This window comes from Montipora foliosa, chromosome 8 (genome assembly GCF_036669935.1).
Source record: "Montipora foliosa isolate CH-2021 chromosome 8, ASM3666993v2, whole genome shotgun sequence".
NCBI classification, from domain to species: Eukaryota; Metazoa; Cnidaria; class Anthozoa; order Scleractinia; family Acroporidae; genus Montipora; species Montipora foliosa.
The window spans coordinates 40,042,974-40,050,473 of record NC_090876.1 but is presented as its reverse complement, the minus strand read 5'-3'; the positions used below and the strand labels follow the sequence as shown (position 1 = coordinate 40,050,473).

The 7,500-nt window shown below is 41.6% G+C and overlaps 1 pseudogene; it reads right to left on the bottom strand.

The window, feature by feature from the left end:
- Nucleotides 1–2,455: 2,455 nt before the first annotated feature.
- On the bottom strand, nt 2,456–3,943 carry LOC137968000 (uncharacterized; annotated as a pseudogene).
- Nucleotides 3,944–7,500: the final 3,557 nt, after the last annotated feature.

Here is a 7,500-nt window from a genome sequence, read left to right as displayed (position 1 = left end):
TGCGTATTAAAAAAAAAAAAAAGGTTTAATAGTTATTTTCTTTGTTCAGAAATGAAACTCGAATTAAACTAGACGCTCCATGAGCGTACAATGGCTTGCCTGTGGTTCGTGTTACTCAAACACAGAAGGGACTGAGTTGGGTGGTATTAAACTGCAGCGTTCCAGGCAATTTTTTTCAAGTTGGGGCTCCTTAAGACCATTTAAGGGGTCACCCAGAAGTCGTACCAGCAGAGGCCCTTTGGCTCACACGTTCATACGACAAAATAGATATTTTTTCTGAGGTTGAAAAACCTGGCTACCGGCCTATTAATCATTTGTCAGAAAGAAGAGATTCCTGTCATCTTTAAAAAAAACAGACAAGTCTTTCTTACGTGTGGTAGTGCAGTAATCATCATCATCATCATCTTGTCCTTTTCCCTCTGAGCGAAATAGGGCCTGGCGTTCTCTCTCTCTCTCCAAGCTTTTCGGTCCTTCGCACAACTACCGGCTTCTGCCCAACCTTTGAACCCAAGTTCACCTAGTTCTCTCTCTACCGTTCTTCGCCATGTCTCCTTCGGCCTACCTCTCCTACGCCTTCCTTCTGGGGTCCATGTTAAGGCTATCTTTGTGTTCTCATTTACACTTTTCCTCAGCAGTAATACATATTGTCAACTGAGCTGCGCTTTGCCTTCCAGGAGATTCAAGTTGTCTTTGCGTAATATGTAGCTCTAATAGTACACAATATCGTTTTGGTATTGTATATCATTGTAGTGCCATGGTAGAAGTCTTAGGTAAATAGCTCCCTGAGAAGACATGTGGTTACTAGCATAGTACTGAACCCAGAAAGATTGACCATTTTCACATTCACCATAAAACACTTTGTTTGCCGCCCAAATTTTGCATAAACTATTGTTTTCAAATGCTCTTGGGAATCTGTACAGTCCCAAGAGCATTTGAAAACAATGGTTTATGCAAATTTTTGGGGGAAAACAAAGTGTATTATGGGGAATGTGAAAATGGTCAATTGAAGAAAATAAACGGGAATCGAGAAACATTGGCTTCTGGGCTAACATGTTGATCATTTTCAAGTTCCCTGACAACTTCTTTTCACCCTAAGTTTAAGCGTGCACTCTTAGAATCTGACAGTTTTGTAATACAAAACTTCACCGAAGTTAATCCTTGTCCGGGCGGGGCTAGTATCTGGATGCATGAGTAGCTTAGGACCGAAAATTCTATTGTAACCCTCAAAAATGCGAACTAAGCAAGGTACAGATTTTGTTAGCTTACTTTATGCAAAACAAATATTGAAGCAAAAGTAAATAAATATTGATACACAGTTTTTAGGAAGAGCAGAAGGAAGTTTTCAGGACAGTCGATCGAGAATAAAATATTTTACCATCAGCAAAAAAAAAAATTACGACATGAAAACAACATTAATTTCGCACCATGAATATAAAAAGGTTACGATCAGCGACAAAAAAATTGGGAGATTTTTGCTAGGTTCAATTTTGTTATGGTATTTTTGGCTGCACAAGTAAATCGCGGCGTGTTTTTTTCCAGCGAAAAATTTATTGAAACAAAGTAACAGCATATTTGCTATTAGAGGCAAAAAACCCTTCCTATTTCAATTGCACAAAACACAAAATCGGTGTCACAAAGCATATGCAATAAAATAAATTTCTGACAGTTCATATCAAACCCGCTTCGAAAGAACCTTGGCCGTAAATAATGAAGCACAAAAGAGACAACAACCTTTCACTCAAAGAATTCTTTACTGTCACATTTCCAATTTTTTTTTTACCTTTATAGAGTTAAATACAAAATATATGTAAATTGCCAGACAACTTAGATGCGACTTCAGTAAACACTGTGATGCATTCAAGGCGTTCGATTCCTTCAGTGTTTGTTAAATCCATTAAAAAAGATGCCATTTGATTTTGGTGTTGTATATAATACCAAGTTAGTAAAATATTAGAAACAAAACTCAATTCATTTGATATCCAACGGCGAAAAATGAAATTGTTTTCGAAGACCATTACTCGTCGCTTTAAAGATTCCAGATATTTATTTTCCAACGCCTGTCTTGTTCATCCACTTGACGTTCCATTCTTTAGCTCCATGAGGGTATATTTTGTTTAAAGATCCACTAAGACGCCATGCGCGTTACAATAACTTTCGACGCCATTGCAGGTTAATCAAATGTCCTCCTGTGTGCACCAGAGAAATGTACGTATTGCCCCAACCCCCTCAGACGTAAGCACAAAGACACCACAATGACACCACTTAGCAGGGGAGTGATAGGCAAGACTTTTACCGACACGGGAAAAAAAAAAACGGTTGGGCGAGCTCGAGGACACTTTTAATATTAGGAGATTGAAAAGGAAGCCGATCACCAACAAAATTAACACGAAAGCCACAACGGAAACAATCGACAAGAAAATGCTTTTTGTTTTGCTCATAACGGTGTAAGAGGCATTCAAGCCGTTCCACCCTTACGGGGGTTACTGGCGTGCTGTGAAGGGCCTGATACTTGAGTAGAGTTTCCTTTTGGTTTAGCTCCACAAGACCGCTATTGAGGGGTTTCAACATCATGCAGCATTAAGTTACCTCTATTCTGCAGCATAAATCTTTTTGGGAAGCTCTATGCTAGGTAAAAATCTAATTTAAGCTAAACAGCTTAAAGTGCAACTATACACCATCTTTACGCCGCAGTAGAAACATGCATAAACTCGGTAAACAACCTTTATGATAACTTTATATCACCTTTACGCTTAGAGGTGTAAATGTAACTTTACAAACATTTAAGAGGATATAATTTGTGGCGTAAAGTTGGATAACCCATCTTAAGGAGATTTAAGCCAACATTAATTTCAAATTGTCGTAAATCTTCTTTTTCATGCTATGAATTTGTACTGAGCATTGAATTGCTGGGTGATTTGCCCCACATTTATAACAGACGTGTTCCGCGAACTGACACCCTTGGCAGTGTTTTCCGGAACGAAATGTCCAATACGTGCCCCGGGGGAAAAAATTCGAACAAAAACGCTGTCGTGTTGAGGTTTGGGGCTTATTGGGGATCGACTGTGATCTCCGAAAATTAGCTGAGGCCCTCAACCAAAGTTCCCCGGCAATGTATTTGATCCCATCTTGGATATTTATCGGCTGCATGTTGCCTCAGATAACGAAATGGTTCGTCATACCAGAGCCAATCCCCGTTCGTCAAAGCAATATCACGGAGTACCTTGCAATACTTCATCAACTCTGGGGTTTCCCTCTGGTATCGCTCAGTATAGACCGAGACAAAAATGTTAAACGCCGAAACACACTGTTGTATGTTGGAAACCTTCTTTGTTGCGTGATACGGGTCAAGGGTCAGCCGCGGCTGCTTTGATGGCCCAGTGGAGGGTGTCATAGATAACGCATACTTATCGATTTCAGGGGTGGATGCTAATAAGGCCCCAAATTCCACATATTCGTTAGCCTAGATTTTAGCTTTAATTTTAGAACCCACCCAGGAACTAACCCTAAGATTTGCTAACACGCTAGTAAAAATTTGTTTAGGTTGAACATTGTGGGGATCCAGAAGCAGAGAATCATTTCTTGTACCTGCACCGGTGAGGCTACGGACACCGCTGCTCACAGCTGAGGTGACGCTATCTGAGGAGAGGTCGGCTTGAGACTGGCCAGCCAATGGGGTTTCAATCGACGTGCTGTCCTCAAATGTGTTTTGTCTCAAGATCTCGGTGAGACTGTCCTTAGATAATGCTGTTTTCACCGCTTCCGAGATGGCCGTCGATATGGTGGCGGAGAGAGCGCTTACGTCCAAGGAGACCAAACCGGGATCGTTATTTGTTGGTTCAGGTACAGGTGGGACCGTTGCTGTCAGCTCTGATGTCTGCACTCGCTTTGAACGTGTTTGGCGACCTATCCTTGATGGCTGTCCCGGACGCTTCCTAGGAGGCATGACTTATCGATAACAGATAAAATTAGGTAATTAAATACGATGGAACGCTGTTTGATTTCTAAAGAATATTGATAAGAAGGAATACGACGTAAAATGACAAGATGAAATTCCATCGCAAATTTTTGGTCACAGTTGAGGTGGGGCAGTTCCACAGGTTCTCCGTAAATCTGGTTCATGAGCAATGTTATGTAACCGGATGTAAACGAAAAAAGGCCAAGTTCCCAAAACAATGCATTACCGCCTGTGCCGAGTGCATTGGACCACTCGTAAAGAGGCGGTCAAAGAATTGTACACTCATACAGCAGGAGTAAGCACAAAATAAATCATCGCCAAAGCCATAAATGCACGTTGGACGTGCCAACCATATGCATGGTTCAAAGGAACCGAACAAGCACACCCATTGCACGAGGGAGTAAAACCCAACGGCAAACAACAAACAGGGGCTGTTAAAACAAAGAACAACTGACAATTCGGCTTTGCTTAAAACAAAAAAGGAACTGGCAAATCTTAAGACAATAAAATAAAAATCATCAAATGCCTGGGCAAGGTGGGCAGTATAGATAAGAAGCTTTTTCAAATTTGTTACATGGTGTAAATTTGCCCTACGTGCGTCTATAACGATTGTTGGTAACGTAGAACTGTTCCTCACGGGAACATAAGTACCCACAAATGACCAGCTCCCGACGTCAGTGGCTTCATAGCTCAGTTGGTTAGAGCGTCGCACCGGTATCGCGAGGTCACGGGTTCAAACCCCGTTGAAGTCCTGAATTTTTCAGGCTTCTTTACGCAATTGCAAAAATTGCGTTCATAATTGCGAGGATCATAGCTTCACTTGATTTCATATCCGCAGTTCATATATGATCCAATTCATATATCAGACCATAGGCGGCCCAGAGTCGGAAGGTAAACAATGATAAGGATTTGTATGGGAATCTCGATAACAGACTGAAAAAGATATTTACCCGCAAACGTTCTCAAGAAAAAAAACGTACTTTATTGTCGTGTTGAATTTCTCGCTTTTTGTGTGGTTTTTTGCCTGATTGAATGCGATTTAAGCGACTTCTCAAATTCCCGAGTTGTCACTCTACCTAAATAAAGGAAAGGCTGGAAAGTAATTCCTAACTTACCTTAGATCTCGCCAAAAAAAATCACACTTCTCCGGCATTAGTCACGCTCAAACTCCAGCGATGGCCACACGGATAAATTTACTTCTCCTTGACCAAGTTTCAAGGTACAGCGAGTATCCATTGCTGAGAAACAGCGAAAAATATTCAAATTTTCAAACTCCGTCGAGGCTCGCTAACAACGAATTTTGACACGGCTGGTCAACGGTTCACTGAGCCTCCATACGGTGAGCGCAAACCTACGCAAGTGTACCCATAGTTGGGCAGAGCAAAACAAATCCCAGACTCGTCCCCAAATACCTGCCTGGGGTTGTGTTCGAGTTTCTAAATCGGCGAACGATATTACAAGTTTCACACTGAAACCTTAACACAGCTCCCATCGCTTTGGTTGCCCCACCGCATGTTATAAATCCGGATTTTCATCGAACTCCGTAAGAATTGAAGCTGTTTGAAGCCTTGCGCGTGCAGAAATCTCGGCCCTCGTCCGACGACACTCGACACCACGGCTGTTTTTTGTTGCTGTTGGAAAAAGTATAGTTTTGTCAAGTGAATTGCTTTGAGCCAAAGAAATCACCGCACCGTAATTCTACTGTCCATTTGGTTGCACCAAAAGACAGACAACCGAGATTGTAACTCGGATACCTTTTAGGCATTCCGAGTAATAATTGTTGGTTTTCGATCGATATCGCTTGATGCACCGGTTTGAGAAATAACTTTGAACATTTCAACGCAACTGGAAGCGCAAAAACAAAGCACAGAGGATTTCAAAGATGGCATTTTCCCTGGACTCTCAACAGAAAAGTGTCCAAAGGCGCAGCGACCTTTTCATATGAACTTCTTCTGCAGTCATGATATGTGAGTTGTTGACAGATGAAAAACAGGATTGTGTTTCAAACACTAATAAATACCTTCCACTGCGTTTCAAACTCCATCCAAACAGCAAAGTTTCAAACATGTTTCAAACAATTTTAAACATAAACGCCCTTGAAACGCTGACTAGTTAAGCATCTTTTTTCATGTAGCCGGTCATTTTACTTCATATATGCCTTCATGGGAGCGTAGATCTCGCGTGACACAGACTTAAAAAAAAGTTGTTCATGTTTCAAATTTCCGTGCATCGTGCTAATCGAATGTTAGCCTGTTCCAGGCTCTCAGATAGTCGAGAAAACGAAAAGAACTGCGTGTGAAAAGCGAGTGGGGGCCTGGATCGAGGCGAGGCGGGAGAGCCTGTAAGCATCTCTTTAAATTCTTCATTCCGGTATACCAGCTCCTGGTATACCCTCTGATTGGTCAATTTTGACAGTTTACATCAACACTTTCGTCATCATTTTGATTCACGCGCGGAGCACGAAAGAAAGAGGTCAACTCTGTCGCCGAGTGTCTTAAAGTATTCCCAAACGTACAAGCCCTCAGATTCGAGCAAAAGTTGTGTCTGTTCAACTTTAATAAGTCGAAAAAACGAACCGTTTGCCATGCTTATAACTGGTTTTGGTAAAAGCATAAATTTTCAGTTACTGCCGCGCGTTGCGAAAGCGCTTCAATGTTGTGATACGACATCTCTCCACACCGCTTACAATATAGCATCACCGGGTAAGATATATAGTTCGCATTTGACACAAATATTATGTCCCCTGCACGCCACAATTGTTAGCATTTAACGGCGCTCTCACGAACGATATTTTTTGTTATTCTTTCTTATGCAAATACTTGGCTGCGTATTCGAATTCACCAGCTAGGGTCAATTAAATTTCTGCCTTCATCGCCTTCGAAAAAATGAGAGCAAAAAGAAAAACCAAAAAAATTTGCCGAAAACAGGCTTGTATTTCCGTTGTATGTCTTAAAGCTTTAAAAGATCAAGCGATTTTCAGGAAGCGAAAGTGATGGCTACGTGTCTGTATACTGCAAATGCAATTGAAGCCATCCACATGAAATATCAATCTTTCACATTCATTATCGGTTGTCCTGATGCATCAGAGCTGAAGTTTATTGATGAGACCATCTTATCATCTAGGCCAGAAACTTCAATGGTCGGGTTTCTGTTTTCCTTGGAAAAGTCAACAGAGCGTCGGGAACTCGCAGCTTTCGAACTGGTCGTGTCTTTTGGTCGAATTTGCTAAATCTCCCGTCGGTGATTTCCGTTACACTCGTTTCCCGTTTGCTTTGACAATGCCTTCGTTCGCTTGTAAAGTTATTTTCCTAAAAGTGCCTTAAATTCTGGTTAACGTACTCGCACAAGCGAGAATTAACGCATCACCTTTGAACAACTATGAAAGAATCGCGCTTGAACTCGCGTGGGACCACACAATGCCGCCCTTTTTCAACACTTTGACATTGACATTTTGACATGCGAAAGGTTATTTGCAAAGTGGGCGGAATGAAAAATTTAAAGAGATGCTTACAGGCTCTCCCGCCTCGCCTCGACCCAAGCCCCCA